Source organism: Cetorhinus maximus, chromosome 30 (genome assembly GCF_964194155.1).
Source record: "Cetorhinus maximus chromosome 30, sCetMax3.hap1.1, whole genome shotgun sequence".
NCBI classification, from domain to species: domain Eukaryota; kingdom Metazoa; phylum Chordata; class Chondrichthyes; order Lamniformes; family Cetorhinidae; genus Cetorhinus; species Cetorhinus maximus.
The window spans coordinates 7,097,256-7,123,924 of NC_135908.1; the positions used below are offsets into that span (position 1 = coordinate 7,097,256).

General features: G+C 52.0%; 1 protein-coding gene across 1 annotated transcript in view; it reads right to left on the reverse strand.

Moving 5' to 3' along the window:
• The window catches only part of tp53bp1 (tumor protein p53 binding protein, 1), a 127,502-nt gene that overhangs the window by 35,075 nt on the left and 65,758 nt on the right, over positions 1–26,669 (reverse strand). The window lies entirely within an intron of this gene.

Here is a 26,669-nt window from a genome sequence, read left to right on the forward strand (position 1 = left end):
GGAGTGTTTGATGGGGACAGTGTAGAGGGAGCTTTACTCTGTATCTAAACCCGTGCTGTACCTGTCCTGAGAGTGTAACTGTGGACACTGCAGAGGGAGCTTTACTCTGTATTTAACCCCGTGCTGTACCTGTCCTAGTAGTGTAACTGGGGACAGTGTAGAGGGAGCTTTACTCTGTATCTAAACCCATGCTGTACCTGTCCTGGGAGTATTTGTTAGGGACAGTGTAGAGGGAGCTTTACTCTGTATCGAACCTCGTGCTGTACCTGTCCTGGAAGTGCAACTGGGGACAGTATAGAGGGAGCTTTACTCTGTATCTAACCCTGTGCTGTTCCTGTCCTGGGAATGTTTGATGGGGGCAGTGAACAGGGAGCTTTACTCTGTATCTAACCGGGTGCTGTACCAGTCCTGGGAATGTTTGATGGGGGCAGTGTAGAGGGAGCTTTACTCTGTATCTAACCCCGTGCTGTACCTGTCCTGCGAATGGTTGATGGGGGCAGTTTAGAGGGAGCTTTACTCTGTATCTAGCCCCATGCTGTACGTGTCCTGAGAATGTATGATGGGGGCAGTGTAGGGGGAGCTTTACTCTGTCTTTAACCCCGTGCTTGAGGTGTCCTGGGACTGTTTGATGGGGACAGTGTAGAGGGAGCTTTACTCTGTATCTAACCCCGTGCTGTACCTGACCTGGGAGTGTAACTGGGGACAGTGTAGAGGGAGCTTTACTCTGTATCTAACCCTGTGCTGTTGCTGTCCTGGGAATGTTTGATGGGGGCAGTGAACAGGGAGCTTCACTCTGTATCTAACCCCGTGCTGTACCTGTCCTGGGAGTGTTTGATAGGGACGGTGTAGAGGGAGCGTAACTCTGTATCAAACCCCGTGCTGCACCTGTCGTGGGAGTGTTTGATGGGGGCAGTGTAGAGACAGCTTTACTCTGTATCTAACCCCGTGCTGTACCTGTCCCGGAAGTGCAACTGGGGACAGTGTAGAGGGAGTTTCACTGTGTATCTAACCCCGTGCTGTTCCTGTCCTGGGAGTGTTTGTTGGGGACAGTGTAGAGGGAGCGTTACTCTGCATCTAACCCCATGCTGTACCTGTCCTGGGAGTGTTTGATGGGGGCAGTGCAGAGGGAGCTTTACTCTGTTTCTAACACCGTGCAGTACCTGTCCTGTGAGTGTTTGATGGGGACAGTGTAGAGGGAGCTTCACTCTGTATCTAACCCCGCGTGCTGTACCTGTCCTGGGAGTATTTGATAGGGACAGTGTAGAGGGAGCTTTAGTCTGTATCTAGCCCCGTGCTGTACCTGTCCATGTGAATGTTGGATGGGGGCAGTGTAGAGGGAGCTTTACTTGTATCTAACCCCATGCTGTACCTGCCCTGGGAGTGTTTGATGGAGACAGTGTAGAGGAAGCTTTACTCTGTATCTAACCCTGTCCTGGGAGAGTTTGACGGAGACAGTGTAGAGGGAGCTTTACTCTGTATCTAACCACGTGATGTACCTGTCCTGGGAGTGTAACTGGGGACAGTGTAGAGGGAGCTTTACTCTGTATTTATCACCGTGCTGTACCTGTCGTGGGAGTGTTTGATGGGGGCAGTGTAGAGGCAGCTTTACTCTGTATCAAACCCCGTGCTGAAATTGTCCTGGGAGGGTAACTGGGGAGAGTGTAGAGGGAGCTATACTCTGCATCTAACCGCATGCTGTACCTCTCCTGGGAGTATTTGATGGGGGCAGCGTAGAGGGAGCTTTACTCTGTATCCAACCCCATGCTGTACCTCTCTTGGGAATGTTTGATGGGGCAGTGTAGAGGGAGCTTTACTCTGTATTTAACCCCGTGCTGTACCTGTCCTGGGAGTGTTTGATGGGGGCAGTGCAGAGCGATCTTTACTCTGTATCTAACCCCGTGCTGTACCTGTCTTTGGAGAGTTGATGGGGGCAGTGTAGAGGGAGCTTTACTCTGTATCTAACCCCGTGCTGTACCTGCCCTGGGAGTGTTTGATGGGGGCAGCGTAGAGGGAGTTTACTCTGTATCCAACCACATGCTGTACCTCCCTTGGGAATGTTTGATGGGGCAGTGTAGAGGGAGCTTTACTCTGTATCTAACCCCATGCTGTACCTGCCCTGCGAATGTTTGATTGGGACAGTGTATAGGGAGCTTTACTCTGCATCTAACCCCGTGCTGTACCTGTCCTGGGAGTTTTTGATGGGGGCAGTGTAGATGGAGCTTTACTCTGTATCTAACCCCATGCTGTACCTGTCCTGGGAGTGTTTGATGGGGACAGTGTAGAGGGAATTTTACTCTGTATCTAGCCCCGTGCTGTACCTGTCCTGGGAGTGTTTGATGGGGGCAGTGTTGAGGGAGCTTTACTCTGTATCTAACCCCGAGCTGTACCTGTCCTGGGAATGTTTGATGGGGACACTGTTGAGGGAGCTTTACTCTGTATCTAACCCCCTGCTGTACCTGTCCTGGGAGTGTTTGATGGGGGAAGTGTAGAAGGAGCTTTGCTTTGTATCTAACCCCGTGCTGTACCTGTCCTGGGAATGTTTGATGGGGACAGTGTTGAGGGAGCTTTACTCTGTATCCAACCCCGTGCTGTACCTGTCGTGGGAGTGTTTGATGGGGGCAGTGTAGAGGCAGCTTTACTCTGTATCTAATCCCGTGCTGTAACTGTCCTGGGAATGTAACTGGGGAGAGTGCAGAGGGAGCTTTACTCTGCATCTAACCCCGTGCTGTACCTGTCCTGGGAGTGTTTGATAGGGACAGTGTCGAGGGAGCTTTACTCTGTATCTAACTCCGTGCTGTACCTGTCCTGGGAGTGTCTGACGGGGACAGTGTACAGGGAGCTTTACTCTGTATCTATCCCCGTGCTGTAGCTGTCCTGGGAGTGTTTGATGGGGACAGTGTAGGGGGAGCGTTACTCTGCATCTAACCCCATGCTGTACCTGTCCTGGGAGTGTTTGATGGGGGCAGTGTAGAGAGAGCTTTACTCTGTTTCTAACACCATGCAGTACCTGTCCTGTGAGTGTTTGATGGGGACAGTGTAGAGGGAGCTTCACTCTGTATCTAACCCCGCGTGCTGTACCTGTCCTGGGAGTATTTGATAGGGACAGTGTAGAGGGATCTTTACTCTGTATCTAACCCCGTGCTGTACCTGCCCTGGGAGTGTAACTGTGGACAGTGTCGAGGGAGCTTTCGTCTGTATCTAGCCCCGTGCTGCACCTGTCCTGGGAGTGTTTGATCGGGGCAGTGCAGAGGGAGCTTTACTCTGTATCTAACACCGTGCTGTACCTATCCTGTGCGTGTTTGATGGGGGCACCGTAGTGGGAGCTTTACTCTGTATCTAACACCGTGCTGTACCTGTCCTGGGAATGTTTGATGGTGGCAGTGTAGAGGGAGATTTACTCTGTATCTAACCCCGTGCTGTACCTGTCCATGTGAATGTTGGATGGGGGCAGTGTAGAGGGAGCTTTACTCTGTATCTAACCCTGTGCTGTACCTGTCCTGGGAGTGTTTGATGGGGGCAGATGGGGACAGTGTAGAGGGAGCTTCACTCTGTGTCGAACCCCGTGCTGTACCTGCCCTGGGAGTGTTTGATGGGGGACAGCGTAGGGGGAGCATTACTCTGCATCTAATCCCATTGTGCACCTTAGCAGGGAATGTTTGATGGGGGCAGTGTATAGGGAGGTTTACACTGTATCTAACGCCGTGCTGTACCTGTCCTGGGAGTGATTGATAGGGGCAGTGTAGATGGTGCTTTACTGTGTTTCTAACCCCGTGCTGTACCTGCCCTGTGCGTGTTTGATGGGGGCACCGTAGTGGGAGCTTTACTCTGTATCTAACCCCGTGCTGTACCTGTCCTGGGAGTGTTTGATGGGGGTAGCGTAGAGGGAGCTGTATTCTGTATCTAACCCCGTGCTGTACCTGTCCTAAGAGTGTAACTGTGGACAGTGTCGAGGGAGCTTTACTCTGTTTCTAACACCGTGCAGTACCTGTCCTGTGAGTGTTTGATGGGGGCAGCGTAGAGGGAGCTTTACTCAGTATCTAACCCCGTGTGCTGTACCTGTCCTAAGAGTGTAACTGTGGACAGTGTCGAGGCAGCTTTACTCTGTATCTAACCCCGTGCTGCACCTGTCCTGGGAGTGTAACTGTGGAGTGTCGAGGGAGCTTTAGTCTGTATCTAGCTCCGTGCTGTACCTGTCCTCGGAGTGTTTGATGGGGGCACTGCAGAGGGAGCTTTACTCTGTATCCAACACCGTGCAGTACCTATCCTGTGCGTGTTTGATGGGGGCACCGTAGTGGGAGCTTTACTCTGTATCTAACACCGTGCTGTACCTGTCCTGGGAATGTTTGATGGGGGCAGTGTAGAGGGAGATTTACTCTGTATCTAACCCCCTGCTATACCTGTCCTGGGAATGTTTGATGGGGGCAGTGTAGAGGGAGCTTTACTCTGTATCTAACCCCATGCTGTACCTGCCCTGGGAGTGTTTGATGGAGACGGTGTAGAAGGAGCTTTACTCTGTATCTAACCCCGTGCTGTACCTGTCCTGAGATTGTAACTGTGCACAGTATCGAGGGAGCTTTACTCTGTCGAACCCAGTGCTGTACCTGCCCTGGGAGTGTTTGATGGGGGACAGTGTAGGGGGAGCATTACTCTGCATCTAATCCCATTGTGCACCTTAGCTGGGAATGTTTGATGGGGGCAGTGTATAGGGAGGTTTACTCTGTATCTAACGCCGTGCTGTACCTGTCCTGGGAGTGATTGATAGGGGCAGTGTAGATGGTGCTTTACTGTGTTTCTAACCCCGTGCTGTACCTGCCCTGTGCGTGTTTGATGGGGGCACCGTAGTGGGAGCCTTACTCTGTATCTAACCCCGTGCTGTACCTGTCCTGGGACTGTTTGATGGGGACAGTGTAGAGGGAGCTTCACTCTGTATCTAACCCCGTGCTGTACCTGTCCTGGGAGTGTTTGATAGGGACGGTGTAGAGGGAGCTTTACTCTGTATCTAACCCCGTGCTGCACCTGTCGTGGGAGTGTTTGATGGGGGCAGTGTAGAGACAGCTTTACTCTGTATCTAATCCCGTGCTGTAACTGTCCTGGGATTGTAACTGGGGAGAGTGTAGAGGTAGCTTTACTCTGTATCTAACCCTGTGCTGTACCTGTCCCGGAAGTGCAACTGGGGACAGTGTAGAGGGAGCTTCACTGTGTATCTAACCCCGTGCTGTTCCTGTCCTGGGAGTGTTTGATGGGGACAGTGTAGAGGGAGATTTACTCTGTATCTAACCCCGTGCTGTAGCTGTCCTGGGAGTGTTTGTTGGGGACAGTGTAGGGGGAGCGTTACTCTGCATCTAACCCCATGCTGTACCTGTCCTGGGAGTGTTTGATGGGGGCAGTGCAGAGGGAGCTTTACTCTGTTTCAAACACCGTGCAGTACCTGTCCTGTGAGTGTTTGATGTGGACAGTGTCGAGGGAGCCTTACTCTGTATCTAACCCCGTGCTGTACCTGTCCTGTGAGTGTTTGATGGGGACAGTGTAGAGGGAGCCTTACTCTGTATCTAACCCCGTGCTGTACCTGTCCTGGGACTGTTTGATGGGGACAGTGTAGAGGGAGCTTTAGTCTGTATCTAGCCCCGTGCTGTACCTGTCCTGGGAGTGTTTGATGGGGGCAGTGTAGAGGGAGCTTTACTCTGTATCTAACCCTGTGCTGTGCCTGTCCTGGGAGAGTTTGATGGAGACAGTGTAGAGGGAGCTTTACTCTGTATCTAACCACGTGATGTACCTGTCCTGGGAGTGTAACTGGGGACAGTGTAGAGGGAGCTTTACTCTGTAATTATCACCGTGCTGTACCTGTCGTGGGAGTGTTTGATGGGGGCAGTGTAGAGGCAGCTTTACTCTGTATCTAACCGCGTGCTGAAATTGTCCTGGGAGGGTAACTGGGGAGAGTGTAGAGGGAGCTATACTCTGCATCTAACCGCATGCTGTACCTCTCCTGGGAGTATTTGATGGGGGACAGTGTAGAGGGCGCTTTACTCTGTATCTAACCCCGTGCTGAAATTGTCCTGGGAGGGTAACTGGGGAGAGTGTAGAGGGAGCTATACTCTGCATCTAACCGCATGCTGTACCTCTCCTGGGAGTATTTGATGGGGGACAGTGTAGAGGGCGCTTTACTCTGTATCTTACCCCATGCTGTACCTGTCCTGGGAGTGTAACTGTGGACAGTGTCGAGGGAGCTTTACTCTGTATCTAACCCCATGCTGTACCTGTCCTGGGAGTGTTTGATGGGGGCAGTGTAGAGGGAGCTTTACTCTGTATCTAACCCCATGCTGTACCTGCCCTGGGAGTGTTTGATGGGGGACAGTGTAGGGGCAGCATTACTCTGCATCTAATCCCATTGTGCACCTTAGCAGGGAATGTTTGATGGGGGCAGTGTATAGGGAGGTTTACACTGTATCTAACGCCGTGCTGTACCTGTCCTGGGAGTGATTGATAGGGGCAGTGTAGATGGTGCTTTATTGTGTTTCTAACCCGTGCTGTACCTGCCCTGTGCGTGTTTGATGGGGGCACCGTAATGGGAGCTTCACTCTGTATCTAACCCCGTGCTGTACCTGTCCTGGGAGTGTTTGATAGGGACAGTGTAGAGGCAGCTTCACTCTGTATCTAACCCCGTGCTGTACCTGTCCCGGAAGTGCAACTGGGGACAGTGTAGAGGGAGTTTCACTGTGTATCTAACCCCGTGCTGTTCCTGTCCTGGGAGTGTTTCATGGGGACACTGTAGAGGGAGCTTTACTCTGTATCTAACCCTGTGCTGCAGCTGTCCTGGGAGTGTTTGTTGGGGACAGTGTAGGGGGAGCGTTACTCTGCATCTAACCCCATGCTGTACCTGTCCTGGGAGTGTTTGATGGGGGCAGTGCAGAGGGAGCTTTACTCTGTTTCTAACACCGTGCAGTACCTGTCCTGTGAGTGTTTGATGGGTACAGTGTAGAGGGAGCCTCACTCTGTATCTAACCACGCGTGCTGTACCTGTCCTGGGAGTATTTGATAGGGACAGTGTAGAGGGAGCTTTAGTCTGTATCTAGCCCCGTGCTGTACCTGTCCATGTGAATGTTGGATGGGGGCAGTGTAGAGGGAGCTTTACTTGTATCTAACCCCATGCTGTACCTGCCCTGGGACTGTTTGATGGAGACAGTGTAGAGGGAGCTTTACTCTGTATCTAACCCTGTCCTGGGAGAGTTTGATGGAGACAGTGTAGAGGGAGCTTTACTCTGTATCTAACCACGTGATGTACCTGTCCTGGGAGTGTAACTGGGGACAGTGTAGAGGGAGCTTTACTCTGTATTTATCACCGTGCTGTACCTGTCGTGGGAGTGTTTGATGGGGGCAGTGTAGAGGCAGCTTTACTCTGTATCAAACCCCGTGCTGAAATTGTCCTGGGAGGGTAACTGGGGAGAGTGTAGAGGGAGCTATACTCTGCATCTAACTGCATGCTGTACCTCTCCTGGGAGTATTTGATGGGGGCAGCGTAGAGGGAGCTTTACTCTGTATCCAACCCCATGCTGTACCTCTCTTGGGAATGTTTGATGGGGCAGTGTAGAGGGAGCTTTACTCTGTATTTAACCCCGTGCTGTACCTGTCCTGGGAGTGTTTGATGGGGGCAGTGCAGAGCGATCTTTACTCTGTATCTAACCCCGTGCTGTACCTGTCTTTGGAGAGTTGATGGGGGCAGTGTAGAGGGAGCTTTACTCTGTATCTAACCCCGTGCTGTACCTGCCCTGGGAGTGTTTGATGGGGGCAGCGTAGAGGGAGTTTACTCTGTATCCAACCACATGCTGTACCTCCCTTGGGAATGTTTGATGGGGCAGTGTAGAGGGAGCTTTACTCTGTATCTAACCCCGTGCTGTACCTGCCCTGCGAATGTTTGATTGGGACAGTGTATAGGGAGCTTTACTCTGCATCTAACCCCGTGCTGTACCTGTCCTGGGAGTTTTTGATGGGGGCAGTGTAGATGGAGCTTTACTCTGTATCTAACCCCATGCTGTACCTGTCCTGGGAGTGTTTGATGGGGACAGTGTAGAGGGAATTTTACTCTGTATCTAGCCCCGTGCTGTACCTGTCCTGGGAGTGTTTGATGGGGGCAGTGTTGAGGGAGCTTTACTCTGTATCTAACCCCGAGCTGTACCTGTCCTGGGAATGTTTGATGGGGACACTGTTGAGGGAGCTTTACTCTGTATCTAACCCCGAGCTGTCCCTGTCCTGGGAATGTTTGATGGGGACACTGTCGAGGGAGCTTCACTCTGTATCTAACCCCGTGCTGTACCTGTCCTGGGAGTGTTTGATGGGGGAAGTGTAGAAGGAGCTTTGCTTTGTATCTAACCCCGTGCTGTACCTGTCGTGGGAATGTTTGATGGGGACAGTGTTGAGGGAGCTTTACTCTGTATCCAACCCCATGCTGTACCTGCCCTGGGAGTGTTTGATGGAGACAGTGTAGAGGGAGCTTTACTCTGTATCTAACGCCGTGCTGTACCTGTCCTGGGAGTGATTGATAGGGGCAGTGTAGATGGTGCTTTACTGTGTTTCTAACCCCGTGCTGTACCTGTCCTGTGCGTGTTTGATGGGGGCACCGTAGTGGGAGCCTTACTCTGTATCTAACCCCGTGCTGTACCTGTCCTGGGACTGTTTGATGGGGACAGTGTAGAGGGAGCTTCACTCTGTATCTAACCCCGTGCTGTACCTGTCCTGGGAGTGTTTGATAGGGACGGTGTAGAGGGAGCTTTACTCTGTATCTAACCCCGTGCTGCACCTGTCGTGGGAGTGTTTGATGGGGGCAGTGTAGAGACAGCTTTACTCTGTATCTAATCCCGTGCTGTAACTGTCCTGGGATTGTAACTGGGGAGAGTGTAGAGGTAGCTTTACTCTGTATCTAACCCTGTGCTGTACCTGTCCCGGAAGTGCAACTGGGGACAGTGTAGAGGGAGCTTCACTGTGTATCTAACCCCGTGCTGTTCCTGTCCTGGGAGTGTTTGATGGGGACAGTGTAGAGGGAGATTTACTCTGTATCTAACCCCGTGCTGTAGCTGTCCTGGGAGTGTTTGTTGGGGACAGTGTAGGGGGAGCGTTACTCTGCATCTAACCCCATGCTGTACCTGTCCTGGGAGTGTTTGATGGGGGCAGTGCAGAGGGAGCTTTACTCTGTTTCAAACACCGTGCAGTACCTGTCCTGTGAGTGTTTGATGTGGACAGTGTCGAGGGAGCCTTACTCTGTATCTAACCCCGTGCTGTACCTGTCCTGTGAGTGTTTGATGGGGACAGTGTAGAGGGAGCCTTACTCTGTATCTAACCCCGTGCTGTACCTGTCCTGGGACTGTTTGATGGGGACAGTGTAGAGGGAGCTTTAGTCTGTATCTAGCCCCGTGCTGTACCTGTCCATGTGAATGTTGGATGGGGGCAGTGTAGAGGGAGCTTTACTTGTATCTAACCCCATGCTGTACCTGCCCTGGGAGTGTTTGATGGAGACAGTGTAGAGGGAGCTTTACTCTGTATCTAACCCTGTGCTGTACCTGTCCTGGGAGTGTTTGATGGGGGCAGTGTAGAGGGAACTTTACTCTGTATCTAACCCTGTGCTGTGCCTGTCCTGGGAGAGTTTGATGGAGACAGTGTAGAGGGAGCTTTACTCTGTATCTAACCACGTGATGTACCTGTCCTGGGAGTGTAACTGGGGACAGTGTAGAGGGAGCTTTACTCTGTAATTATCACCGTGCTGTACCTGTCGTGGGAGTGTTTGATGGGGGCAGTGTAGAGGCAGCTTTACTCTGTATCTAACCGCGTGCTGAAATTGTCCTGGGAGGGTTACTGGGGAGAGTGTAGAGGGAGCTATACTCTGCATCTAACCGCATGCTGTACCTCTCCTGGGAGTATTTGATGGGGGACAGTGTAGAGGGCGCTTTACTCTGTATCTAACCCCGTGCTGAAATTGTCCTGGGACGGTAACTGGGGAGAGTGTAGAGGGAGCTATACTCTGCATCTAACCGCATGCTGTACCTCTCCTGGGAGTATTTGATGGGGGACAGTGTAGAGGGCGCTTTACTCTGTATCTAACCCCGTGCTGTACCTGCCCTGCGAATGTTTGATTGGGACAGCGTATAGGGAGCTTTACTCTGCATCTAACCCCGTGCTGTACCTGTCCTGGGAGTTTTTGATGGGGGCAGTGTAGATGGAGCTTTACTCTGTATCTAACCCCATGCTGTACCTGTCCTGGGAGTGTTTGATGGGGACAGTGTAGAGGGAATTTTACTCTGTATCTAGCCCCGTGCTGTACCTGTCCTGGGAGTGTTTGATGGGGGCAGTGTTGAGGGAGCTTTACTCTGTATCTAACCCCGAGCTGTACCTGTCCTGGGAATGTTTGATGGGGACACTGTTGAGGGAGCTTTACTCTGTATCTAACCCCATGCTGTACCTGTCCTGGGAATGTTTGATGGGGACACTGTCGAGGGAGCTTTACTCTGTATCTAACCCCATGCTGTACCTGTCCTGGGAGTGTTTGATGGGGGCAGTGTAGAGGGAGCTTTACTCTGTATCTAACCCCGTGCTGTACCTGCCCTGGGAGTGTTTGATGGGGGACAGTGTAGGGGCAGCATTACTCTGCATCTAATCCCATTGTGCACCTTAGCAGGGAATGTTTGATGGGGGCAGTGTATAGGGAGGTTTACACTGTATCTAACGCCGTGCTGTACCTGTCCTGGGAGTGATTGATAGGGGCAGTGTAGATGGTGCTTTATTGTGTTTCTAACCCCGTGCTGTACCTGCCCTGTGCGTGTTTGATGGGGGCACCGTAATGGGAGCTTCACTCTGTATCTAACCCCGTGCTGTACCTGTCCTGGGAGTGTTTGATAGGGACGGTGTAGAGGGAGCTTTACTCTGTATCAAACCCCGTGCTGCACCTGTCGTGGGAGCGTTTGATGGGGGCAGTGTAGAAGGAGCTTTACTTTGTATCTAACCCCGTGCTGTACCTGTCCTGGGAATGTTTGATGGGGACAGTGTTGAGGGAGCTTTACTCTGTATCTAACCCTGTGCTGTACCTGTCCTGGGAGTGTTTGATGGGGAGAGTGTAGAGGGGGCTTTACTCTGTATCTAACCCCGTGCTGTACCTGTCCTTGTAGAGTTTGATGGGGGCAGTGTAGAGGGAGCTTTACTCTGTAACTAACCCCGTGCTGTACCTGTCCTGAGAGTGTAACTGTGGACAGTATCGAGGGAGCTTAACTCTGTATCTAACCCCGTGCTGTACCTGTCCTGGAAGTGCAACTGGGTCAGTGCAGAGGGAGCTTTACTCTGTATCTAACACCGTGATGTACCTATCCTGTGCGTGTTTAATGGGGGCACCGTAGTGGGAGCTTTACTCTGTATCTAATCCCGTGCTGTACCTGTCCTGGGATTGTTTGATGGGGACAGTGTAGAGGGAGCTTTACTCTGTATCTAACCCCTTGCTGTACCTGTCGTGGGAGTGTTTGATGGGGGCAGTGTAGAGGCAGCTTTACTCTGTATCTAACCCCGTGCTGTACCTGTCCTAAGAGTGTAACTGTGGACAATGTCGAGGGAGCTTTACTCTGTATCTAACCCCATGCTGTCCCTGTCCTGGGAGTGTAACTGTGGACAGTGTCGAGGGAGCTTTACTCTGTATCTAACCCCGTGCTGTACCTGTCCTGGGAGTGTAACTGTGGACAGTGTCGAGGGAGCTTTACTCTGTATCTAACCCCATGCTGTACCTGTCCTGGGAGTGTTTGATGGGGACAGTGTAGAGGGAATTTTACTCTGTATCTAGCCCCGTACTGTACCTGTCCTGGGAGTGTTTGATGGGGACAGTGTTCAGGGAGCTTTACTCTGTATCTATCCCCGTGCTGTACCTGTCCTGGGAGTGTTTGATGGGGCCACTGTAGAGGGATCTTTACTCTTATCTAACCCCGTGCTGTACCTGTCGTGGAAGTGCAACTGTGGACAGTGTAGAGGGAGCTTTACTGTGTATCGAACCCCGTGCTGTTCCTGTCCTGGGAGTGTTTGATGGGGACAGTGTAAACGGAGCTTGACTCTATCTAACCCCATGCTGTACCTGTCCTGGGAGTGTTTGATGGGGGCAGTGCAGAGAGAGCTTTACTCTGTCCCTAACCCCATTCTGTACCTCTCCTGAGAGTGGTTGATGGGGGACAGTGTAGGGAGAGCGTTACTCTGCATCTAACCCCATGCTGTACCTGTCCTGTGAGTGTTTGATGGGGGCAGCGTAGAGGGAGCTTTACTCTGTATCTAACCCCGTGCTGTAGCTGTTTTAAGAGTGTAACTGTGGACAGTGTCAAGGGAGCTTTACTCTGTATCTAACCCCGTGCGATACCTGTCCTGTGAGTGTTTGATGGGGACAGTGTAGAGGGAGCTTTACTCTGTATCGAACCCCGTGCTGTACCTGTCCTGCGAATGTTTGATGGGGGCAGTTTAGAGGGAGCTTTACTCTGTATCTAGCCCCATGCTGTACCTGTCCTGAGAATGTATGATGGGGGCAGTGTAGGGGGAGCTTTACTCTGTCTTTAACCCCGTGCTTTAGGTGTCCTGGGAGTGTTTGATGGGGACAGTGTAGAGGGAGCTTTACTCTGTATCTAACCCCGTGCTGTACCTGACCTGGGAGTGTAACTGGGGACAGTGTAGAGGGAGCTTTACTCTGTCTCTAACCCCGTGCTGTACCTGTCCTGGGAGTGTTTGATGGGGACAGTGTAGAGGGAGCTTTACTCTGTATCTAACCCTGTGCTGTACCTGTCCTGGGAGTGTTTGATGGGGACAGTGTAGAGGGAGCTTTACTCTGTATCTAAACCCGTGCTGTACCTGTCCTGAGAGTGTAACTGTGGACACTGCAGAGGGAGCTTTACTCTGTATTTAACCCCGTGCTGTACCTGTCCTAGTAGTGTAACTGGGGACAGTGTAGAGGGAGCTTTACTCTGTATCTAAACCCATGCTGTACCTGTCCTGGGAGTATTTGTTAGGGACAGTGTAGAGGGAGCTTTACTCTGTATCGAACCTCGTGCTGTACCTGTCCTGGAAGTGCAACTGGGGACAGTATAGAGGGAGCTTTACTCTGTATCTAACCCTGTGCTGTTCCTGTCCTGGGAATGTTTGATGGGGGCAGTGAACAGGGAGCTTTACTCTGTATCTAACCGGGTGCTGTACCAGTCCTGGGAATGTTTGATGGGGGCAGTGTAGAGGGAGCTTTACTCTGTATCTAACCCCGTGCTGTACCTGTCCTGCGAATGGTTGATGGGGGCAGTTTAGAGGGAGCTTTACTCTGTATCTAGCCCCATGCTGTACGTGTCCTGAGAATGTATGATGGGGGCAGTGTAGGGGGAGCTTTACTCTGTCTTTAACCCCGTGCTTGAGGTGTCCTGGGACTGTTTGATGGGGACAGTGTAGAGGGAGCTTTACTCTGTATCTAACCCCGTGCTGTACCTGACCTGGGAGTGTAACTGGGGACAGTGTAGAGGGAGCTTTACTCTGTATCTAACCCTGTGCTGTTGCTGTCCTGGGAATGTTTGATGGGGGCAGTGAACAGGGAGCTTCACTCTGTATCTAACCCCGTGCTGTACCTGTCCTGGGAGTGTTTGATAGGGACGGTGTAGAGGGAGCGTAACTCTGTATCAAACCCCGTGCTGCACCTGTCGTGGGAGTGTTTGATGGGGGCAGTGTAGAGACAGCTTTACTCTGTATCTAACCCCGTGCTGTACCTGTCCCGGAAGTGCAACTGGGGACAGTGTAGAGGGAGTTTCACTGTGTATCTAACCCCGTGCTGTTCCTGTCCTGGGAGTGTTTGTTGGGGACAGTGTAGAGGGAGCGTTACTCTGCATCTAACCCCATGCTGTACCTGTCCTGGGAGTGTTTGATGGGGGCAGTGCAGAGGGAGCTTTACTCTGTTTCTAACACCGTGCAGTACCTGTCCTGTGAGTGTTTGATGGGGACAGTGTAGAGGGAGCTTCACTCTGTATCTAACCCCGCGTGCTGTACCTGTCCTGGGAGTATTTGATAGGGACAGTGTAGAGGGAGCTTTAGTCTGTATCTAGCCCCGTGCTGTACCTGTCCATGTGAATGTTGGATGGGGGCAGTGTAGAGGGAGCTTTACTTGTATCTAACCCCATGCTGTACCTGCCCTGGGAGTGTTTGATGGAGACAGTGTAGAGGAAGCTTTACTCTGTATCTAACCCTGTCCTGGGAGAGTTTGACGGAGACAGTGTAGAGGGAGCTTTACTCTGTATCTAACCACGTGATGTACCTGTCCTGGGAGTGTAACTGGGGACAGTGTAGAGGGAGCTTTACTCTGTATTTATCACCGTGCTGTACCTGTCGTGGGAGTGTTTGATGGGGGCAGTGTAGAGGCAGCTTTACTCTGTATCAAACCCCGTGCTGAAATTGTCCTGGGAGGGTAACTGGGGAGAGTGTAGAGGGAGCTATACTCTGCATCTAACCGCATGCTGTACCTCTCCTGGGAGTATTTGATGGGGGCAGCGTAGAGGGAGCTTTACTCTGTATCCAACCCCATGCTGTACCTCTCTTGGGAATGTTTGATGGGGCAGTGTAGAGGGAGCTTTACTCTGTATTTAACCCCGTGCTGTACCTGTCCTGGGAGTGTTTGATGGGGGCAGTGCAGAGCGATCTTTACTCTGTATCTAACCCCGTGCTGTACCTGTCTTTGGAGAGTTGATGGGGGCAGTGTAGAGGGAGCTTTACTCTGTATCTAACCCCGTGCTGTACCTGCCCTGGGAGTGTTTGATGGGGGCAGCGTAGAGGGAGTTTACTCTGTATCCAACCACATGCTGTACCTCCCTTGGGAATGTTTGATGGGGCAGTGTAGAGGGAGCTTTACTCTGTATCTAACCCCATGCTGTACCTGCCCTGCGAATGTTTGATTGGGACAGTGTATAGGGAGCTTTACTCTGCATCTAACCCCGTGCTGTACCTGTCCTGGGAGTTTTTGATGGGGGCAGTGTAGATGGAGCTTTACTCTGTATCTAACCCCATGCTGTACCTGTCCTGGGAGTGTTTGATGGGGACAGTGTAGAGGGAATTTTACTCTGTATCTAGCCCCGTGCTGTACCTGTCCTGGGAGTGTTTGATGGGGGCAGTGTTGAGGGAGCTTTACTCTGTATCTAACCCCGAGCTGTACCTGTCCTGGGAATGTTTGATGGGGACACTGTTGAGGGAGCTTTACTCTGTATCTAACCCCCTGCTGTACCTGTCCTGGGAGTGTTTGATGGGGGAAGTGTAGAAGGAGCTTTGCTTTGTATCTAACCCCGTGCTGTACCTGTCCTGGGAATGTTTGATGGGGACAGTGTTGAGGGAGCTTTACTCTGTATCCAACCCCGTGCTGTACCTGTCGTGGGAGTGTTTGATGGGGGCAGTGTAGAGGCAGCTTTACTCTGTATCTAATCCCGTGCTGTAACTGTCCTGGGAATGTAACTGGGGAGAGTGCAGAGGGAGCTTTACTCTGCATCTAACCCCGTGCTGTACCTGTCCTGGGAGTGTTTGATAGGGACAGTGTCGAGGGAGCTTTACTCTGTATCTAACTCCGTGCTGTACCTGTCCTGGGAGTGTCTGACGGGGACAGTGTACAGGGAGCTTTACTCTGTATCTATCCCCGTGCTGTAGCTGTCCTGGGAGTGTTTGATGGGGACAGTGTAGGGGGAGCGTTACTCTGCATCTAACCCCATGCTGTACCTGTCCTGGGAGTGTTTGATGGGGGCAGTGTAGAGAGAGCTTTACTCTGTTTCTAACACCATGCAGTACCTGTCCTGTGAGTGTTTGATGGGGACAGTGTAGAGGGAGCTTCACTCTGTATCTAACCCCGCGTGCTGTACCTGTCCTGGGAGTATTTGATAGGGACAGTGTAGAGGGATCTTTACTCTGTATCTAACCCCGTGCTGTACCTGCCCTGGGAGTGTAACTGTGGACAGTGTCGAGGGAGCTTTCGTCTGTATCTAGCCCCGTGCTGCACCTGTCCTGGGAGTGTTTGATCGGGGCAGTGCAGAGGGAGCTTTACTCTGTATCTAACACCGTGCTGTACCTATCCTGTGCGTGTTTGATGGGGGCACCGTAGTGGGAGCTTTACTCTGTATCTAACACCGTGCTGTACCTGTCCTGGGAATGTTTGATGGTGGCAGTGTAGAGGGAGATTTACTCTGTATCTAACCCCGTGCTGTACCTGTCCATGTGAATGTTGGATGGGGGCAGTGTAGAGGGAGCTTTACTCTGTATCTAACCCTGTGCTGTACCTGTCCTGGGAGTGTTTGATGGGGGCAGATGGGGACAGTGTAGAGGGAGCTTCACTCTGTGTCGAACCCCGTGCTGTACCTGCCCTGGGAGTGTTTGATGGGGGACAGCGTAGGGGGAGCATTACTCTGCATCTAATCCCATTGTGCACCTTAGCAGGGAATGTTTGATGGGGGCAGTGTATAGGGAGGTTTACACTGTATCTAACGCCGTGCTGTACCTGTCCTGGGAGTGATTGATAGGGGCAGTGTAGATGGTGCTTTACTGTGTTTCTAACCCCGTGCTGTACCTGCCCTGTGCGTGTTTGATGGGGGCACCGTAGTGGGAGCCTTACTCTGTATCTAACCCCGTGCTGTACCTGTCCTGGGAGTGTTTGATGGGGGTAGCGTAGAGGGAGCTGTATTCTGTATCTAACCCCGTGCTGTACCTGTCCTAAGAGTGTAACTGTGGACAGTGTCGAGGGAGCTTTACTCTGTTTCTAACACCGTGCAGTACCTGTCCTGTGAGTGTTTGATGGGGGCAGCGTAGAGGGAGCTTTACTCAGTATCTAACCCCGTGTGCTGTACCTGTCCTAAGAGTGTAACTGTGGACAGTGTCGAGGCAGCTTTACTCTGTATCTAACCCCGTGCTGCACCTGTCCTGGGAGTGTAACTGTGGAGTGTCGAGGGAGCTTTAGTCTGTATCTAGCTCCGTGCTGTACCTGTCCTCGGAGTGTTTGATGGGGGCACTGCAGAGGGAGCTTTACTCTGTATCCAACACCGTGCAGTACCTATCCTGTGCGTGTTTGATGGGGGCACCGTAGTGGGAGCTTTACTCTGTATCTAACACCGTGCTGTACCTGTCCTGGGAATGTTTGATGGGGGCAGTGTAGAGGGAGATTTACTCTGTATCTAACCCCCTGCTATACCTGTCCTGGGAATGTTTGATGGGGGCAGTGTAGAGGGAGCTTTACTCTGTATCTAACCCCATGCTGTACCTGCCCTGGGAGTGTTTGATGGAGACGGTGTAGAAGGAGCTTTACTCTGTATCTAACCCCGTGCTGTACCTGTCCTGAGATTGTAACTGTGCACAGTATCGAGGGAGCTTTACTCTGTCGAACCCAGTGCTGTACCTGCCCTGGGAGTGTTTGATGGGGGACAGTGTAGGGGGAGCATTACTCTGCATCTAATCCCATTGTGCACCTTAGCTGGGAATGTTTGATGGGGGCAGTGTATAGGGAGGTTTACTCTGTATCTAACGCCGTGCTGTACCTGTCCTGGGAGTGATTGATAGGGGCAGTGTAGATGGTGCTTTACTGTGTTTCTAACCCCGTGCTGTACCTGCCCTGTGCGTGTTTGATGGGGGCACCGTAGTGGGAGCCTTACTCTGTATCTAACCCCGTGCTGTACCTGTCCTGGGACTGTTTGATGGGGACAGTGTAGAGGGAGCTTCACTCTGTATCTAACCCCGTGCTGTACCTGTCCTGGGAGTGTTTGATAGGGACGGTGTAGAGGGAGCTTTACTCTGTATCTAACCCCGTGCTGCACCTGTCGTGGGAGTGTTTGATGGGGGCAGTGTAGAGACAGCTTTACTCTGTATCTAATCCCGTGCTGTAACTGTCCTGGGATTGTAACTGGGGAGAGTGTAGAGGTAGCTTTACTCTGTATCTAACCCTGTGCTGTACCTGTCCCGGAAGTGCAACTGGGGACAGTGTAGAGGGAGCTTCACTGTGTATCTAACCCCGTGCTGTTCCTGTCCTGGGAGTGTTTGATGGGGACAGTGTAGAGGGAGATTTACTCTGTATCTAACCCCGTGCTGTAGCTGTCCTGGGAGTGTTTGTTGGGGACAGTGTAGGGGGAGCGTTACTCTGCATCTAACCCCATGCTGTACCTGTCCTGGGAGTGTTTGATGGGGGCAGTGCAGAGGGAGCTTTACTCTGTTTCAAACACCGTGCAGTACCTGTCCTGTGAGTGTTTGATGTGGACAGTGTCGAGGGAGCCTTACTCTGTATCTAACCCCGTGCTGTACCTGTCCTGTGAGTGTTTGATGGGGACAGTGTAGAGGGAGCCTTACTCTGTATCTAACCCCGTGCTGTACCTGTCCTGGGACTGTTTGATGGGGACAGTGTAGAGGGAGCTTTAGTCTGTATCTAGCCCCGTGCTGTACCTGTCCTGGGAGTGTTTGATGGGGGCAGTGTAGAGGGAGCTTTACTCTGTATCTAACCCTGTGCTGTGCCTGTCCTGGGAGAGTTTGATGGAGACAGTGTAGAGGGAGCTTTACTCTGTATCTAACCACGTGATGTACCTGTCCTGGGAGTGTAACTGGGGACAGTGTAGAGGGAGCTTTACTCTGTAATTATCACCGTGCTGTACCTGTCGTGGGAGTGTTTGATGGGGGCAGTGTAGAGGCAGCTTTACTCTGTATCTAACCGCGTGCTGAAATTGTCCTGGGAGGGTAACTGGGGAGAGTGTAGAGGGAGCTATACTCTGCATCTAACCGCATGCTGTACCTCTCCTGGGAGTATTTGATGGGGGACAGTGTAGAGGGCGCTTTACTCTGTATCTAACCCCGTGCTGAAATTGTCCTGGGAGGGTAACTGGGGAGAGTGTAGAGGGAGCTATACTCTGCATCTAACCGCATGCTGTACCTCTCCTGGGAGTATTTGATGGGGGACAGTGTAGAGGGCGCTTTACTCTGTATCTTACCCCATGCTGTACCTGTCCTGGGAGTGTAACTGTGGACAGTGTCGAGGGAGCTTTACTCTGTATCTAACCCCATGCTGTACCTGTCCTGGGAGTGTTTGATGGGGGCAGTGTAGAGGGAGCTTTACTCTGTATCTAACCCCATGCTGTACCTGCCCTGGGAGTGTTTGATGGGGGACAGTGTAGGGGCAGCATTACTCTGCATCTAATCCCATTGTGCACCTTAGCAGGGAATGTTTGATGGGGGCAGTGTATAGGGAGGTTTACACTGTATCTAACGCCGTGCTGTACCTGTCCTGGGAGTGATTGATAGGGGCAGTGTAGATGGTGCTTTATTGTGTTTCTAACCCGTGCTGTACCTGCCCTGTGCGTGTTTGATGGGGGCACCGTAATGGGAGCTTCACTCTGTATCTAACCCCGTGCTGTACCTGTCCTGGGAGTGTTTGATAGGGACAGTGTAGAGGCAGCTTCACTCTGTATCTAACCCCGTGCTGTACCTGTCCCGGAAGTGCAACTGGGGACAGTGTAGAGGGAGTTTCACTGTGTATCTAACCCCGTGCTGTTCCTGTCCTGGGAGTGTTTCATGGGGACACTGTAGAGGGAGCTTTACTCTGTATCTAACCCTGTGCTGCAGCTGTCCTGGGAGTGTTTGTTGGGGACAGTGTAGGGGGAGCGTTACTCTGCATCTAACCCCATGCTGTACCTGTCCTGGGAGTGTTTGATGGGGGCAGTGCAGAGGGAGCTTTACTCTGTTTCTAACACCGTGCAGTACCTGTCCTGTGAGTGTTTGATGGGTACAGTGTAGAGGGAGCCTCACTCTGTATCTAACCACGCGTGCTGTACCTGTCCTGGGAGTATTTGATAGGGACAGTGTAGAGGGAGCTTTAGTCTGTATCTAGCCCCGTGCTGTACCTGTCCATGTGAATGTTGGATGGGGGCAGTGTAGAGGGAGCTTTACTTGTATCTAACCCCATGCTGTACCTGCCCTGGGACTGTTTGATGGAGACAGTGTAGAGGGAGCTTTACTCTGTATCTAACCCTGTCCTGGGAGAGTTTGATGGAGACAGTGTAGAGGGAGCTTTACTCTGTATCTAACCACGTGATGTACCTGTCCTGGGAGTGTAACTGGGGACAGTGTAGAGGGAGCTTTACTCTGTATTTATCACCGTGCTGTACCTGTCGTGGGAGTGTTTGATGGGGGCAGTGTAGAGGCAGCTTTACTCTGTATCAAACCCCGTGCTGAAATTGTCCTGGGAGGGTAACTGGGGAGAGTGTAGAGGGAGCTATACTCTGCATCTAACTGCATGCTGTACCTCTCCTGGGAGTATTTGATGGGGGCAGCGTAGAGGGAGCTTTACTCTGTATCCAACCCCATGCTGTACCTCTCTTGGGAATGTTTGATGGGGCAGTGTAGAGGGAGCTTTACTCTGTATTTAACCCCGTGCTGTACCTGTCCTGGGAGTGTTTGATGGGGGCAGTGCAGAGCGATCTTTACTCTGTATCTAACCCCGTGCTGTACCTGTCTTTGGAGAGTTGATGGGGGCAGTGTAGAGGGAGCTTTACTCTGTATCTAACCCCGTGCTGTACCTGCCCTGGGAGTGTTTGATGGGGGCAGCGTAGAGGGAGTTTACTCTGTATCCAACCACATGCTGTACCTCCCTTGGGAATGTTTGATGGGGCAGTGTAGAGGGAGCTTTACTCTGTATCTAACCCCGTGCTGTACCTGCCCTGCGAATGTTTGATTGGGACAGTGTATAGGGAGCTTTACTCTGCATCTAACCCCGTGCTGTACCTGTCCTGGGAGTTTTTGATGGGGGCAGTGTAGATGGAGCTTTACTCTGTATCTAACCCCATGCTGTACCTGTCCTGGGAGTGTTTGATGGGGACAGTGTAGAGGGAATTTTACTCTGTATCTAGCCCCGTGCTGTACCTGTCCTGGGAGTGTTTGATGGGGGCAGTGTTGAGGGAGCTTTACTCTGTATCTAACCCCGAGCTGTACCTGTCCTGGGAATGTTTGATGGGGACACTGTTGAGGGAGCTTTACTCTGTATCTAACCCCGAGCTGTCCCTGTCCTGGGAATGTTTGATGGGGACACTGTCGAGGGAGCTTTACTCTGAATCTAACCCCCTGCTGTACCTGTCCTGGGAGTGTTTGATGGGGGAAGTGTAGAAGGAGCTTTGCTTTGTATCTAACCCCGTGCTGTACCTGTCGTGGGAATGTTTGATGGGGACAGTGTTGAGGGAGCTTTACTCTGTATCCAACCCCATGCTGTACCTGCCCTGGGAGTGTTTGATGGAGACAGTGTAGAGGGAGCTTTACTCTGTATCTAACCCTGTGCTGTACCTGTCCTGGGAGTGTTTGATGGGGGCAGTGCAGAGGGAGCTTTACTCTGTATCTAACCACGTGATGTACCTGTCCTGGGAGTGTAACTGTGGACAGTGTCGAGGGAGCTTCACTCTGTATCTAACCCCGTGCTGTACCTGTCCTGGGAGTGTTTGATGGGGGTAGCGTAGAGGGAGCTGTATTCTGTATCTAACCCCGTGCTGTACCTGTCCTAAGAGTGTAACTGTGGACAGTGTCGAGGGAGCTTTACTCTGTTTCTAACACCGTGCAGTACCTGTCCTGTGAGTGTTTGATGGGGGCAGCGTAGAGGGAGCTTTACTCAGTATCTAACCCCGTGCTGTACCTGTCCTAAGAGTGTAACTGTGGACAGTGTCGAGGCAGCTTTACTCTGTATCTAACCCCGTGCTGCACCTGTCCTGGGAGTGTAACTGTGGAGTGTCGAGGGAGCTTTAGTCTGTATCTAGCTCCGTGCTGTACCTGTCCTCGGAGGGTTTGATGGGGGCAGTGCAGAGGGAGCTTTACTCTGTATCTAACACCGTGCTGTACCTATCCTGGGAATGTTTGATGGGGGCAGTGTAGAGGGAGATTTACTCTGTATCTAACCCCCTGCTATACCTGTCCTGGGAATGTTTGATGGGGGCAGTGTAGAGGGAGCTTTACTCTGTATCTAACCCCATGCTGTACCTGTCCATGTGAATGTTTGATGGGGGCAGTGTAGAGGGAGCTTTACTCTGTATCTCGCCCCATGCTGTACCTGCCCTGGGAGTGTTTGATGGAGACGGTGTAGAGGGAGCTTTACTCTGTATCTAACCCCGTGCTGTACCTGTCCTGAGATTGTAACTGTGCACAGTATCGAGGGAGCTTTACTCTGTCGAACCCAGTGCTGTACCTGCCCTGGGAGTGTTTGATGGGGGACAGTGTAGGGGGAGCATTACTCTGCATCTAATCCCATTGTGCACCTTAGCTGGGAATGTTTGATGGGGGCAGTGTATAGGGAGGTTTACTCTGTATCTAACGCCGTGCTGTACCTGTCCTGGGAGTGATTGATAGGGGCAGTGTAGAGGGAGCTTCACTCTGTATCTAACCCCGTGCTGTACCTGTCCTGGGAGTGTTTGATAGGGACGGTGTAGAGGGAGCTTTACTCTGTATCTAACCCCGTGCTGCACCTGTCGTGGGAGTGTTTGATGGGGGCAGTGTAGAGGTAGCTTTACTCTGTATCTAACCCTGTGCTGTACCTGTCCCGGAAGTGCAACTGGGGACAGTGTAGAGGGAGCTTTACTCTGTATCTAACCCCGTGCTGTACCTGCCCTGTGCGTGTTTGATGGGGGCACCGTAGTGGGAGCCTTGCTCTGTATCTAACCCCGTGCTGTACCTGTCCTGGGACTGTTTGATGGGGACAGTGTAGAGGGAGCTTCACTCTGTATCTAACCCCGTGCTGTACCTGTCCTGGGAGTGTTTGATAGGGACGGTGTAGAGGGAGCTTTACTCTGTATCTAACCCCGTGCTGCACCTGTCGTGGGAGTGTTTGATGGGGGCAGTGTAGAGACAGCTTTACTCTGTATCTAATCCCGTGCTGTAACTGTCCTGGGATTGTAACTGGGGAGAGTGTAGAGGTAGCTTTACTCTGTATCTAACCCTGTGCTGTACCTGTCCCGGAAGTGCAACTGGGGACAGTGTAGAGGGAGCTTCACTGTGTATCTAACCCCGTGCTGTTCCTGTCCTGGGAGTGTTTGATGGGGACAGTGTAGAGGGAGATTTACTCTGTATCTAACCCCGTGCTGTAGCTGTCCTGGGAGTGTTTGTTGGGGACAGTGTAGGGGGAGCGTTACTCTGCATCTAACCCCATGCTGTACCTGTCCTGGGAGTGTTTGATGGGGGCAGTGCAGAGGGAGCTTTACTCTGTTTCAAACACCGTGCAGTACCTGTCCTGTGAGTGTTTGATGTGGACAGTGTCGAGGGAGCCTTACTCTGTATCTAACCCCGTGCTGTACCTGTCCTGTGAGTGTTTGATGGGGACAGTGTAGAGGGAGCCTTACTCTGTATCTAACCCCGTGCTGTACCTGTCCTGGGACTGTTTGATGGGGACAGTGTAGAGGGAGCTTTAGTCTGTATCTAGCCCCGTGCTGTACCTGTCCATGTGAATGTTGGATGGGGGCAGTGTAGAGGGAGCTTTACTTGTATCTAACCCCATGCTGTACCTGCCCTGGGAGTGTTTGATGGAGACAGTGTAGAGGGAGCTTTACTGTGTATCTAACCCCGTGCTGTTCCTGTCCTGGGAATGTTTGATGGGGACAGTGTAGAGGGAGCTTTACTCTGTGTCGAACCCCGTGCTGTACCTGCCCTGGGAGTGTTTGATGGGGGACAGTGTAGGGGGAGCATTACTCTGCATCTAATCCCATTGTGCACCTTTGCTGGGAATGTTTGATGGGGGCAGTGTATAGAGAGGTTTACACTGTATCTAACGCCGTGCTGTACCTGTCCTGGGAGTGATTGATAGGGGCAATGTAGATGGTGCTTTACTGTGTTTCTAACCCCGTGCTGTACCTGTCCTGGGACTGTTTGATGGGGACAGTGTAGAGGGAGCTTCACTCTGTAGCTAACCCCGCGTGCTGTACCTGTCCTGGGAGTATTTGATAGGGACAGTGTAGAGGGAGCTTTAGTCTGTATCAAGCCCCGTGTTGTACCTGTCCATGTGAATGTTGGATGGGGGCAGTGTAGAGGGAGCTTTACTTGTATCTAACCGCATGCTGTACTTGCCCTGGGAGTGTTTGATGGAGACAGTGTAGAGGGAGATTTACTCTGTATCTAACCACGTGATGTACCTGTCCTGGGAGTGTAACTGGGGACAGTGTAGAGGGACCTTTACTCTGTATTTATCACCGTGCTGTACCTGTCCTGGGAGTGTTTGATGGGGGCAGTGTAGAGGCAGCTTTACTCTGTATCTAACCCCGTGCTGAAATTGTCCTGGGAGGGTAACTGGGGAGAGTGTAGAGGGAGCTGTACTCTGCATCTAACCGCATGCTGCACCTCTCCTGGGAGTATTTGATGGGGGACATTGTAGAGGGCGCTTTACTCTGTATCTAACCCCGTGCTGAAATTGTCCTGGGAGGGTAACTGGGGAGAGTGTAGAGGGAGCTATACTCTGCATCTAACCGCATGCTGTACCTCTCCTGGGAGTATTTGATGGGGGACAGTGTAGAGGGCGCTTTACTCTGTATCTAACCCCGTGCTGTACCTGTCCTGGGAGTGCAACTGTGGACAGTGTCGAGGGAGCTTTACTCTGTATCTAACCCCATGCTGTACCTGTCCTGGGAGTGTTTGATGGGGACAGATGGGGACAGTGTAGAGGGAGCTTTACTCTGTGTCGAACCCCGTGCTGTACCTGTCCTGGGAGTGATTGATAGGGGCAGTGTAGATGGTGCTTTACTGTGTTTCTAACCCCGTGCTGTACCTGCCCTGTGCTTGTTTGATGGGGGCACCGTAGTGGGAGCCTTACTCTGTATCTAACCCCATGCTGTACCTGTCCTGGGACTGTTTGATGGGGACAGTGTAGAGGGAGCTTCACTCTGTATCTAACCCCGTGCTGTACCTGTCCTGGGAGTGTTTGATAGGGACGGTGTAGAGGGAGCTTTACTCTCTATCTAACCCCGTGCTGCACCTGTCGTGGGAGTGTTTGATGGGGGCAGTGTAGAGACAGCTTCACTCTGTATCTAATCCCGTGCTGTAACTGTCCTGGGATTGTAACTGGGGAGAGTGTAGAGGGAGCTTTACTCTGTATCTAACCCCGTGCTGTACCTGTCCCGGAAGTGCAACTGGAGACAGTGTAGAGGGAGCTTCACTGTGTATCTAACCCCGTGCTGTTCCTGTCCTGGGAGTGTTTGATGGGGACAGTGTAGAGGGAGCTTTACTCTGTATCTAACCCCGTGCTGTAGCTGTCCTGGGAGTGTTTGTTGGGGACAGTGTAGGGGGAGCGTTACTCTGCATCTAACCCCATGCTGTACTTGTCCTGGGAGTGTTTGATGGGGACAGTGTAGAGGGAGCCTTACTCTGTATCTAACCCCGTGCTGTACCTGTCCTGGGACTGTTTGATGGGGACAGTGTAGAGGGAGCTTCACTCTGTATCTAACCCCGCGTGCTGTACCTGTCCTTGGAGTATTTGATAGGGACAATGTAGAGGGAGCTTTAGTTTGTATCTAGCCCCGTGCTGTACCTGTCCATGTGAATGTTGGATGGGGGCAGTGTAGAGGGAGCTTTACTTGTATCTAACCCCATGCTGTACCTGCCCTGGGAGTGTTTGATGGAGACAGTGTAGAGGGAGCTTTACTCTGTATCTAACCCTGTGCTGTACCTGTCCTGGGAGTGTTTGATGGAGACAGTGTAGAGGGAGCTTTACTTGTATCTAACCCCGTGCTGTACCTGTCCTGGGAATGTTTGATGGGGACAGTGTTGAGGGAGCTTTACTCTGTATCCAACCCCGTGCTGTACCTGTCCAGGGAGTGTTTGATGGGGAGATTGTAGAGGGAGCTTTACTCTGTATCTAACCCCGTGCTGTACCTGTCCTGGGAGTGTTTGATGGGGACAGTGCAGAGCGATCTTTACTCTGTATCTAACCGCGTGCTGTACCTGTCTTTGGAGAGTTTGATGGGGGCAGTGTAGAGGGAGCTTTACTCTGTATCTAACCCCGTGCTATACCTGTCCTGAGAGTGCAACTGTGGACAGTATCGAGGGAGCTTTACTCTGTATCTAACGCCGTGCTGTACCTGTCCTGGGAGTGATTGATAGGGACAGTGTAGATTGTGCTTTACTGTGCTTCTAACCCCGTGCTGTACCTGCCCTGTGCGTGTTTGATGGGGGCACCGTAGTGGGAGCCTTACTCTGTATCTAACCCCCTGCTGTACCTGTCCTGGGACTGTTTGATGGGGACAGTGTAGAGGGAGCTTCACTCTGTATCTAACCCCGTGCTGCACCTGTCGTGGGAGTGTTTGATGGGGGCAGTGTAGAGACAGCTTTACTCTGTATCTAATCCCGTGCTGTAACTGTCCTGGGATTGTAACTGGGGAGAGTGTAGAGGGAGCTTTACTCTGTATCCAACCCCGTGCTGTACCTGTCCCGGAAGTGCAACTGGGGACAGTGTAGAGGGAGTTTCACTGTGTATCTAACCCCGTGCTGTTCCTGTCCTGCTAGTGTTTGATGGGGACAGTGTAGAGGGAGCTTTACTCTGTATCTAACCCCATGCTGTACCTGTCCTAGGACTGTTTGATGGGGAGAGTGTAGAGGGAGCTTTACTCTGTATCCAACCCCATGCTGTACCTCTCCTGGGAATGTTTGATGGGGCAGTGTCTCTGTATCTAACCCCGTGCTGTACC